The following is a 13,825-nucleotide window of genomic DNA, read 5'->3' on the forward strand; positions in this document are numbered from 1 at the left end:
GTCCAAAGAGCAAAGATTATCAATAACCAGACTTCGAAATTGATTGTTTAATAAACTCAGGAGCAGAATCATATAATACAAATAATCCCACATGGAAAGAAATACAAACTTTGCATCCGAATGTATTAACTTCAAAGACCTCAAGCAAATTAGCTACAGCACAAGGATCAATTTTAACAAATTTTGAAAAAACTCAAATTCTCCTTGTTCCCACTCGAACAATGGAACAAAATAAATTCTTAACTAAACCTTTCAAACAAACATTCCATATCACAGATATAAAACACATTAATGTTAGAATACCATTAATTACTAAATATTTTACTAAATTACTAAATTACTACCATTATTCCCACTATAAATATCCTAAATAGCAAAACACACATAAAGGACAAAAATACAAAAAATAAAAACACATCACTTACATTCTTTTAGAGATTAAATAAACAACCTCCATTTTTCTCTAAATTTTACCCTATTTATAACCAAGAACGAAAACACCTGAAACCATTAGCAGGATATGTATATAACTTCTCAATAAATCAAGTCCACCAATACAACATGATACAAACAAGCAAGGACTATACATGTCAGACCTTGAATTCGAGCCAATTCATAAGTTTTTTTGAGTAACAATCTCATTAAACAAATACACAAAAAATGCAATCTCAGATATAATTTCCTTACATGTTTACAATAATTCTCATATAAAATAAAAACATTACCTCTAGGACTTTTAGGTTAATGTGACATAAATGCAACAATTTCTTTAACAATAGAAAAAGCATATGGAGTAAATAATATCTTGAAATTATCAGATATATGCCAATCAACAATTCTCAATGAACAATTATCAATTAATAAAATAAGACATGATAAAAAACGAAACACATACTACCTACTTTACAAAAACACCTTTTTTAAAACCAACATTTCAAATATCGAAACATACAATTGAACAGCAAAAATTCCTTAGAATCTTCAATTTTCAACACTCTCAAATTATAAAAAAAAGAGTTTGAACAACTAGCTGAACTACTACTATATAAATACCCAATGGTTTACGTTACATCTAAATTCGATGTTGGAAAAGTAAATTCACCACCACATTTACCTCTTAAACCTGACGCAGTTTTCAAAAAACAACGAGCAAGTAAAATTCCAATTCACTTACAAGATAAAGTCAATGGATTATTAGACATATTAGAGCAATACGAAATCATTTCTCCAGTAAATAAAGAAGAACAACCAAAAGGAAACACATTCATGTATCCCGTTTTTATTCTAGATTAAAAGTCGATTTAGAAGCAAGATACCTCAATTCCCTCATTAATGATTCTATATGTAATTGGCCCGTAGAACCAATTCAAGTAACTCTCACTAAAATAAATGGAAAATACTTTACATCAGCTGACATGAACAGCGCATACAGTCAAATGCCACTAGATGAACAATCACGACGCTTAACACAATTTGTTATAGGAAATCAACAATATGATTTTTATAGATTTTTCTGGAATTGCTATAGGACCAGCAGCATTTTCAGCATTTATGAGTAAAATTTTTTGACCACTCATTCTCAGGAAATATGATGTAACAAAATTAGACGATTTTTTCATGCAAAACATGAAAGCAGCCCCAGACAAATCACAATTTTGCCTCACTCGTGTAAAATTCCTTGGACATCTTACTGAAGGAAATACAATCACTCCAATAAAATCTCGCTTAGGCGCAATCATGAAACTTCAACCTCGATCAAACAAAAAAAAACCATGGATTTCTTGGAATGCTAAACTTTTAAATTAAATACGTCTTTAAAAAGCAACTATATTTAAACCATTTTATAAAATTCTCAGACAACAAAATAATTTAGAATGGACAACAGAACATGAAAAACGATTTGAAGAAATCAAAACACTTCTCAATGAACAAATATCAAATACCATTCCAGATCCAGACCGACCATTTTATGCCATGTGCGACGGCTCAATTTTCGGCATCGGCGCAGCATTGTTGCAATCACCCAGTGGTACAAATAAAAAGAAACTTATTCCAGCAAACTCATGACTATTTACACAATCTGAACTTAGACTCTCTACACTTATGAGCGAATGCGCAGCCTTAATATATACTCTCACAGAACATGAATTTTTAATACTTGGATCAAAACATCCAACAGTTCTATTCACAGATCAAAAACCTAAATTTTTTCTATTTACACAAAAATCACATCCAAACCATAGAGTTTATAGATTACAATTAGTTCTAATGAATATCCCAAACCTACATATAATTTGGACTGCAGGAAAAAATCTTGCATTGCCAGACACACTCAGTCGAAATACACCACCTAGATTACTGACCAAAAAAACAACAGTAGAAACACCCCAAAATATTAAGTTGATCATGCACAAATCATTAATTTACAGTACTTTCCATTATATCTAGATTGCCAAAACAATCACTACGAAGTAGACTTATTTGGAAACTCTACATTTAAACAGAGACCATATTCATCATGGATCAAAAACATTACACAACAAAAACCATTAAGACAAAAAATGTATAGGACAGACCTATTCCCCTTAATAGAAAAAGAAAACTTAATTGATAAGAAAAATTTATCAGGACCTCCAGATAAAGTTTCCAAATACACAATAAATCAAGTTTTTAACCTACATGAACCCCTAGATAACAAACCTTTTTCGAAAACAGAAATGGAAAAAACATTTCTACCAACCACAGAAAAATTGACACCTGAACTACTACAAAAGTACCAAACCCTTGACCCAGTCATTAAACAACTAAAGTCTTGGCACAGATATAAAACAAAACCCATAAAAACAGATATCACAATTCTAGGAAACAAAACACTTACTACATCAATAATACATCCATAAACCAGAAAACCAATAATTAAGAATACCAAACTCCTGAAATTAAAGTACCCTGTTTACCATTAAGTTTGATACTCCTAGCATTTCAAATTTCACATTCCCCAAATACGAAAGGACATGAAGGATCAGAAAGAACGTACCCAAAATTCATCCAAATTTTTTCAAATTTCCAAATACATCAATTTAGATCAAAGTATTATGTAACGATTGCATAATTTGTCAGTTAAATAAACCATACCCACATCAGTAACAAATAGCAGAAAAACAAGATTTTAAAGGACAAAGTTTATATTTCAACAACAGAATCTCATTTGATACAAAAAGACCGATATCAAGCTCTTCAGAAGGAAACTCATATATTATGGTTTTAGTTGATGCATTTACACACTATGTAGCACTCAACCCAGTACCTCATTGTAATGCCTATCATGCATATGCACAACACTTTACAAACACTGGATAGCAAAATTTGGATTACCAGAAATCATCCTTGTCATTGATAATGGCACTGATTTCATAAATAATGAAATCATCACATTATGCCATCTATACAACATTAAATAAAAACCACGAACGTCTCATGCACCATGGACTAATGGTTTGGACGAAGGAATGAACCGTTCACTAAAGGACTACCTCAAATGTATCATAAATGGAAATGATACAAAATACACTGAATGGTCAACAGATGTAAAATTATTCCGTTTAGCTTATAATTCACGGATAACAACAACTTTAGGACTATCACCTCATGAAATGGTTTTCAACAAAAAAACCATTTATACCAATAATGTTCACAGCAAATTCCTCAAAAAAAACACAAGAATTTTGCCAACCTACAAAAGAATCAATTTGTTATAACTTACCGTTACACACACACGATGAAGATCGTTTTCATCACCTAAAAATCTTAAAACAAGCTTCCGGCACACATACCGAATGAATTTTGAAAAGAGATAAAAAATACAATAAAATTTATCAAAAAATAGACAAAAAATTATTACAAAAACAGAATGTTCAATCCTAAAAAAAATTCACGATTCACACCAGCTACAAACTTTAAAATCAGAACGTATGTCTTAATACCAAATTTTGTAACACAAAAAAAAATCCAAAACATAAAACCAATCCGAAAAAGACAAACCCACTGATGTAACATATAATTTTATTGATTCAAATAAAAAAGAAATAGTTCAACACGGAAACAACCTTTTACCATACTACCCAAAAGAACACTCTCTTCGGGAACTAACACATTTATACTCCTTTACAGGACTCAAAGTTGTCAACGACAATCAGACAATTATCACCAACAAACACATGAAGTAAATTGTTCAACACAATCATTAGAACCAAAAACTAAAGAAATAAAAAGTACCCGACTACAATCTCAATAAATAAGCAATAAACAATTACCTCAAAAACAAAGAAAAATTGAAAATTAGAAGAAAAAACTTTATCACAAGAAACAAAAGAAAAATCTCAACAACGACAATCATCGCGACTTAGAATACAACCACGAAAAGATTATAAAACTTTCATTCCTCAATCTAAAATATTCAAGAACGTTTAATTTCAAAAACCAGTTTAAATAATTAATCATTTTACATTTTCAAAAAGTGTAATAAATTTTTCTGCTTTTTTCTTCAATTCATGCTGACACTCTTGAACAACTAGTTCAATTTTAGCCAATCAGAAGCTATCTAAACATCGCCTCATTCTGACACACTTCTTTAGCCGACACTTTGCAAACTTCAAACATATATGTAACTATAACTAAAAGAGCTTCAGGTCAAAAATAAGCAGCAAGCTCGTATTTGACAACCGGAATAAACAAAATCTATTTATTACAACCCTCCCTTATCAACTGGTACAAAAATCAACAATATTGTCCCAACTTACACTCCAAATTTACCTTAACGAAAATATTAAATTAGCCTAAAGTACGAACAAACCCTAGTTACCCCCGATCATCCCATGAATGAAAACAAAACTAGAAAGCTCATTCCTAGACGCTCAGACTCCCCCCTCCCCAATTGCCTATATCCAACCCACTTGTCAAAAATCAATAAATAATCCGACCACACTCAAATTTGGCCTCAAAAAATAAAAACTAATTCGGCAAAAACGAACCATTTCTCAAATGATTCTTTCTCGATCAGTTCAACTCCTCAAAATAACAATCTCAAAACTTTTAATCATTTTCATAATAAAGTATTTTTTAATCAACATAAATTTTCTTCATGAATAAAAAATAAATCATTTTTCAAAAATGCTAATCAACAATCAACACAACAGTCCCCACCGACTACGACATCCCAGGAATCTCCAACAACACCAACGTCTAGTCAAACAAATCATCCCCAATCATCAATACGAATTTCTTTTCAAGAAAACCAATTAACAGTTGACGAAAGACACGCATTATTATCAGAACCTTTGATACCCGTAGTTCACCACGCACCTCTAGGCGAACTACAATACGAACCAATATACAATATATACCCTTCTCTCCAACAAGATGTGAATAGAACAAGACACCCTAGTCAAAACCAAAACCAAAAGACAAATCAAACATCCAAGACAAAATAGAAATTTAACAACTCTCAGAGTTCAATATAATATACCCTAATCACCAACCCCAAATCCTTTAGATCTTTCAGTAACATAATTAAAAGTACCCCTCCACCCTTAAAATCTACTTCACAACAAAACGCTACCAACATATCATCGAATTACTTAGGATCAACCCCCACATCCGAACAAACTCGTGAAAATCCTTTTAACCTTCCTTTGACAACACAACGTCTCCCGCATTGGATGACACAAGTTTTCACTAAAGGTGAACCAAACTTGGTAAACGACCCTACAGATATCTCAACGGATACATCTTTGTCAGTACCAGAAACCTTATCACTACCTTCAACTCCTTCGGCAATAAGTCAAACCCCAACAACAACCTTTCCTCTAAATTTACCTACAAATTTAGACGATAGATATAGAGAACATTCAACCAAAAATATACCCCTATGATTAATCTGGAATACATTCGTAGCACCCGCTCCCTTATTTGTTCAACATCGTGATAGCAACAGATTACATATTTGGGCACTCAACAGATTACAATACAGATACGATATTCACAAAAACATACAGGAACACAACATACAAATACTTACACTAGACAATTTAACACTTAAATTTGAAATAACAGTAAAATTAAATAACTTAGTACATCACCCTCTCCCCTTACCTCCACCAAAAAAACAGCTCAATCATTACCTCCCTCATTTATCACCACAGAAATTATCTATAATTACGATAGATATACAAAAAAGACACTTGGATAGATCACATTCTATAACCCATATTCGGGACGATCCTACACATGTATATTTTATTAATCTTTTTCCTCCAAACCCTCCCTCCTCTTATTTTTTCAGAACCAACAACCCATAAAAACCCTTCCCCTCGAACAGGACCTCGAATTTTAGTAGCCACAGACTATGATTGTGAAGAAAATGCACTACATAAATACGTCATAAACCAAGTAACTCAGTGCGAATCCGAACCACAAGAAATAGAAACAACGAATATAGTAGCAACACTTTATTCAAAAGCCCGAGCTACAACCTTAACAGGATATAAAGTCACTGCAACGTTTTTAGAGAAAAAAGTACATTGTTCCCGAGTCTCAAATGGAAACAAAAATAGAATCGATCACGATGATTGAATTTAACTACAAATAAAGGCAGAAACCAAAAATTGGTAAGTTTTCAAGTTTTTCAAGTTTCTGTACATAAAGCAGAACTTGAAAGATACCGAGGTCAAATAAAATTAGACAATAAAAACTAGTGTCACGGCGCACACGGACAATTAACTTATGATATCCACGAAAAAATTGGATAGCACACATTGGAATAAACACACATTCTGATTGAAAAACAGAAACAAAAAACAAAGGATATCACGAAATAAGGTTTTTTGATTGGGAAATCCAATTAGAAAAATTACAACTAACATGAGATTCAAAAGACGACATAATTATTTATCAAGGAATACGATTACTTTGCAAAATTTACCAAGGTTGTTGCAATCCGACAACAAGAACACAAGCAACTATTGTTTGGTTCCCCGAATACACATGTACCATTATTCAAGTTGCAAGAATACACGCAAGAATGATGAAATTTCATCCAAAAAAATTTATGCAATCCATTCCTTATGATAAAGTAAACCCTGAAAAAATCCGACAAACAAAAATTGCTATAACAATGTCAAAAAAATAGAAAACAAATTGACACGTTTACGCGAAATAACTTTCGCGGGATATTTATAATCAAGCTACATATCAATTTTTATAGATAACAAAGGAAATAATTATGGTATTACATATACGAAAAAATTATCACCTTTATATGTTTTTGAAGATAAAAGATGTTATAAAAGAATCCCTATTTTCTACAAAAACAAAGTAAATTTTGTTGGCACACTTTCTAGACGAACATACTTTTGGGATACAGCCGTTCCATGTGGACTTAAAAAAACCACAATGCTGTACAGGTAAATCCAGATGAAGATAAATATTATCTCCTCACACCATACCCTACACTTTTACCACCATTAAATAAATTTGACGAGAAAGTATCAGAGCTATTGCTAGAAACCCAAATATAGATTTACAATCAATAGGTATACACTCCAGATTCGATGTAAAACATCATATTCCACACAACAATTTCAAGAATTCCATACAAAAATGGATACAAAAAAAGACAATTCAGTGATCAAAAGTTAAGAAAACTTGCAGACACCGCAGGATTTTCAGACATCTATGCACAAGACTACAGTGGATATTTTAAAGATATAAAACATTACATCTATTTAAACGGTGAAAAACATCATCCACAAGATATTTCATTTATTAATATTTTCAGTTATGAAAACTTAAAAAAACGAAGTTCTTGCCGTTCTAGGATGGTCCTACTACATCTTAGAAAGGTTGACTATATTATACGCAATGTTTTTTTTTGGATTTCTCGTCCTATTATTGAAAGGAATCTATAAAACATGCGCAATACACAAGTAACAACAACACCTACTGCACCACAATTACACAATTTACTTATTAACCATCCGTTATTTTTAGTACCACGAAACTTTAGAAATACACCAATAACAGAGCACATCTCAACAAGTCATAGCTACCCACAAAGTCCAGTTACTCATTTAGTAGCTCATCAACCAAATTAAAAAAACACATGCGAACAAATCACAGAACAGCCACATACCACTAACTTCCGTTCTTAGAGCAACCATCTTTTTAGCCCACGATGAGCCGCGAGATTGGATTCCTCAACCGTTCCCTTTCTTACCTATCCAATCTCCAACGTCACTCTCCTAACATACCAATCTCTGATCTCATTCCCTCTCCCATGCCATTATACACTATTAATTCACCACGCATGCTTCTGATGATAATTTCACACACACAGTTTTTCATACCATCTCACAATTTAACAATTCCGATATTGAAACTCCAGATGAATTCCAAAATTCCGAGCCCAGCTCGTTCTCTCTTTCGCGCTCTCTCTCTCTCTCTCTCTCTCTCTCTCTGCCTCCATAAATACATATCAATTATCTCGCAAAACGTAGTACTTGCTTTTATCAAGCTATAAAACTCAAAACAATTTCAAGTTAACCAATATCATAAATGGGTTTGAAAAAAAATTAATTTCAACTGTTTCAGCTATAAAACTTTGAAATCGGATAGCGAAAAATAGGTTTTTATATTGGAGCCATCTGACCGACGAAACTTTGAAAAATTCAAGTTATTTTCTAGACCAAATCGGTTTTCGAAAAAAAATTCAATTTTTTTTCTGAACAAGCTATTCAAGATATGATTCCTTAAAATATTTCAAAATATTTCATGAATTAAATGGTATATTTAGATTTTCTTTATTGGAACCATTTAACAGATGAACTTTTGATTGAAATTTTCAACTTATTCTATAGATTGAATCGGTTCTCCTTTTTTGAGGAAGCTATTCCAGCTATGAAACTAAGCAATCTTTCAAGTTATTTAAAACCTTTGAATTGGTTAGCGAAAAATTCAAGTTTTTATAAGCAAGCTATTCCAACTAGGAATCATTGAAATATATCAAGTTGTTCCGTAGACCGAATCGTTTTGAAAAAAAATATTTCCGATTGAAGCCCTCCAAGCTATGATACTTTGGAACATTTCAAGTTATTTCATAGAGCTAGTCGGATGACAAGAAGTTAAGTTTCTCTCCGCAAGCTATTAGTTAAGTAACTGTGGAATAATTCAAGTAAATTTGTGAGGCGAAACGGATGGCGATAGTTCAAGATTTTCTCAGCAAGCTAATTGAAACTTTGAAAAATTTTGCATGAAGCGGATGCCAAAAACTTCTCCTAAGCCAGCTATTTCAGCATTAAAAACCTCAAACTTTTCAAGCAGTTTCATGAAGCAAAACAGTTAGCTGAAAATAATTTTTTTTTCTAAGCAAGCTATTCGAGCAAAGTTTCTTCACGAAGCGAATTGGATTGCAATATCTTTAAAATTTGATATTGAAGCCTTTCAATTGATGAAACGTTGAATTATTTCAAACAGTTTCATAGAGAAAATCAGTTTGCAGCTAATGCAGCTATGAAAGTTTGAATATTTCAAGTTAGTTATTAAAATTTGAACATTTCAAGCATGCAATGTTAGCCATGAAAATTCAAACTATTTCAAGTTGTTCTATAGATCAAATCAATTCGCAAAAAGTTTTTATTAAGAAAGCTATTGAAGCTAAGAAAATTTACAAGTAAATTCATAGACCGAATCGGTTCGCGAAAATTTTAATCTTTTCTTAGCAAGCTACTCTATAGTTATGAAAACTTGTTAGATGGCATGTTATTTATAAGACCAAATTTTTTTCCAAACTTTCAAGAAAAATTTCAAGCTTTTTCATAGACCGAATTGTTTTGCGAAAAACTTAAGTTTTTCTCAGCAAGCGATTCAATCTCTGAAACTCAAATATTCCAAGTTACTTCATTGAACGAATCAGTTGGCAAAAAGTTAACGTTTTCTGAGAACGCTAGTCATGCGAAGAAACTTTGAAATTGGTCAAGTTGTTTCACAGAGCAAATCGACTGGCGAGAGTTTCAGTTTTTCTCAGCGAAATATTCAGATGATGAACTTTTAGAATAAAATTGATCAAAAAAGACAAAATTTTGGGGGAAAATAATGGACTGGCACTGTCTTTCCTTGAAAATAAAGTCAGTTCATCTAGTCTAAAGAATCGATTTTTTTTTTTCAAATAATATTCTAGAGTATTCCAGACTTAAGAAAATTTGAGAGCTCAGGAATATTCTTGGCCTTCTCTTGAACGTTAAGTAGAAAGAATAATTTAAGCATTGCATTCGACAAAGCTAAAACATTTCGTTCAGTTAAACATTGCGTCCATAGAGCTTTCCGACATTCTTTTATTATATAAGATTGTTTTTTGTTAAACGTCAGAAGAAATGTTTTCTTTTCGACTTTCACTTTTTTTGAGTATATGCAATAGGCTATGGAAAAATGGTAGGTAGTTTTTTCAGGTGACCATTTTAGGACTAATAACTTTTTCAATATCAATTTTTTGCTGTAGAATGGTTTTTAAGTGTTTTAATTAAGATTTAGCAGGTAGAAGGTTTTTTTCAGCTAAGATAATGTTGTAATACTTTTATAATAAGTAAATATTCAGGTTGATATATCAGATTTAAATATTCAGTGTAAGCAATCAATTGACCTTCAGCATAAATGGTTATTGCTTATCAAATTAAATTGGTCAAAAAAGAAATACAATCTAAAAACAAAAACAAACAACCAAAAATACCAAATCCGTTTGATTTTTTAATTTTTTATAGTCAAAAAGAAAGTGGAATCTAATCTAAAAAGAACAGCCGATTGAATCACCAGTTGCCAAACAATCTTCCTGCATTGATCTTTTTTCAATATCTTTGATATAGATCATAAAAAGTTCTAGTTCTTGTCGGAGGTTGCAGCCTCTGGCTTTTTTCTTAAATATAATTTAAATTATGAAAAAGTTTTCAACTTCGCTTTTAAATGAATCGAAGAGCACAATTGCATTAGGAGGCCAAACTGCGCACTAATGGATAGGCGCACAGTTTTGTGTCTGTATGTTCTTGGTTCCATAGAAAAATGTTTAAACATGTTCCAAAATGTAGTTGGATTCCTCTAACAAAACTTCAGTGAATTCCGCGTACGAACTGCTGTAACGTAAAATTTGTCGGCATATTGATTTTTTTTGCGGATTCCGCAGCAAGCGAATAAAGATAGTTGTTCCGGACTCCGCAAAAGTAAGCGGATTCCTCAAATAAAAAGGGATTCCGCAATTTTGTGCGGATTCCGCTTTTAATTTGCGGATTCCGCTTAAAATTTGCGGAATCCGCTCACAATATGGTGATTCTGCTCACATTTTCCGCGTTCCAATTACAGTTGCGGCTCTAGCGACAGCTGATGTTCACTTAACGCATATTCTATTATTTGTTCCTGGATTTCAGAAACTGCTTCCGGATTCCACATATTTTGTTGCGGGTTTCGCAAAGTTGTCTGATTTTCGGAGCAATTTTGAACAAAACAGTGTTTTAGCTATTTGTTTGTGGAATCCAAAACATTAGAGAAGATCAGAGAAAAACAGCAATTGTGCGGATTCCGCAACAAATTTCATTTTTGCCTGTTGCGGAATCCGCTTACAATTCACAAAATGCCCAGTTTGGCACCCTAAAGGGTTTAAAAAATTTTTTATGTCCTGAAAAAAAATATATATAGATATATTTTTCTTCAGTACAGTTCAAAATTGCTGATTGATGATAAATTCAAGCCTGTGCGACTGGTTACAAAAACATGGATGAAAACGAAAAAATCCAAACTTTCAAAAAAAGGTCTTTTGTCGCGACGAATTCCAGATTTATCATAGTCAAATCTACTATAGTAAACGTGTCCTTGTACCTCTTGCTTATGTTTAAAAGCATATTTTTTTATTCTGTGGTATTTGCAAATGGCTATAATAAAAAGGTATACGCTCCAGATTCGATGTACAACATCAAATTCCACACAACAATTTCAAGAATTCCATACAAAATTGGATACAAAAAAAGACAATTCAGTGATCAAAAATTAAGAAAACTTGCAGACACCGCAGGATTTTCAGACATCTATGCACAAGACTACAGTAGATAATTTAAAGATATAAAACTTTACATCTATTTAAACGGTGAAAAACATCATCCACAAGATGTTTCATTTATTAATATTTTCATTTATGAACACTTAAAAAAACGAAGTTCTTGTTATTCTAGGATGGCCCTACTACATCTTAGAAAGGTTGACTATATTATACGCAATGTTACTTTCTTTTGGATTTCTCGTCTTATTATTGAAAGGAATCTATAACACATGCGCAATACACAAGTACCAATAACACCTACTGCACCACAATTACACAATTTACTTATTAACCATCCGTTTTTTTTAGTACCACGAAACTTTAGAAATACACCAATAACAGAGCACATCACAACAAGTCATAGCTACCCACAAAGTCCAGTTACTCATTTAGTAGCTCATCAACCAAATTAAAAACATGCGAGCAAATCACAGAACAGCCACATACCACTAACTTCCGTTCTTAGAATAACCATCTTTTTAGCCCACGATGAGCCGCGAGATGAGCCGCAAAAGTAAGCGGATTCCTCAAATAAAAAGGGATTCCGCAATTTTGTGCGGATTCCGCTTTTAATTTGCGGATTCCGCTTAAAGTTTGCGGAATCCGCTCACAATATGGTGATTCTGCTCTCATTTTCCGCGTTCCAATTACAGTTGCGGCTCTAGCGACAGCTGATGTTCACTTAACGCTTATTTTATTATTTGTTCCTGGATTTCAGAAAACTTTTTTTCAGAATCACCTAACAACCACAGCTTCAAAACCCTATCACACTAACAATTCATCTTTTATCGCAATTCATTACATCCTCCGAATCCTCCAACCAAGCATCCACAATTGAAGAAACACGACCCACCGAGTATTTAAACGAAAACATCCCAATATACCAATGCTTCCTAACCCCCGACCTCCTAGAATGTTTTCTGTTCAGCCACTCCACACTAACACTCAAGCATTTCTACAACTGTGCTTGCCATACTTTCCACAATACACTTACTACCAAACAGTTGATTTAGAGAGCGATAAAGAGAAGTATATCAACTTCCATCTCTCTCTCTCTCTCTCTCTCTCTCTCTCTCTCTTTCGCGCTCTCTCTCTCTCTCTCTCTCTCTCTCTCTCTCTCTCTCTGCCTCCATAAATACATATCAATTATCTCGCAAAACGTAGTACTTGCTTTTATCAAGCTATAAAACTCAAAACAATTTCAAGTTAACCAATATCATAAATGGGTTTGAAAAAAAATTAATTTCAACTGTTCCAGCTATAAAACTTTGAAATCGGATAGCGAAAAATAGGTTTTTATATTGGAGCCATTCGACCGACGAAACTTTGAAAAATTCAAGTTATTTCATAGACCAAATCGGTTTTCGAAAAAAAATTCAATTTTTTTTCTGAACAAGCTATTCAAGATATGATTCCTTGAAATATTTCAAAATATTTCATGAATTAAATGGTATATTTAGATTTTCTTTAATGGAACCACTTAACAGATGAACTTTTGATTAAAATTTTCAACTTAATCTATAGACTGAATCGGTTCTCCTTTTTTGAGGAAGCTATTCCAGCTATGAAACTAAGCAATCTTTCAAGTTATTTAAAACCTTTGAATTGGTTAGCGGAAAATTCAAGTTTTTCTAAGCAAGCTATTCCAGCTAGGAATCATTGAAATATATCAAGTTGTTCCGTAGACCGAATCGT

Source organism: Symsagittifera roscoffensis, chromosome 9 (assembly GCF_963678635.1).
Source record: "Symsagittifera roscoffensis chromosome 9, txSymRosc1.1, whole genome shotgun sequence".
NCBI classification, from domain to species: domain Eukaryota; kingdom Metazoa; phylum Xenacoelomorpha; order Acoela; family Convolutidae; genus Symsagittifera; species Symsagittifera roscoffensis.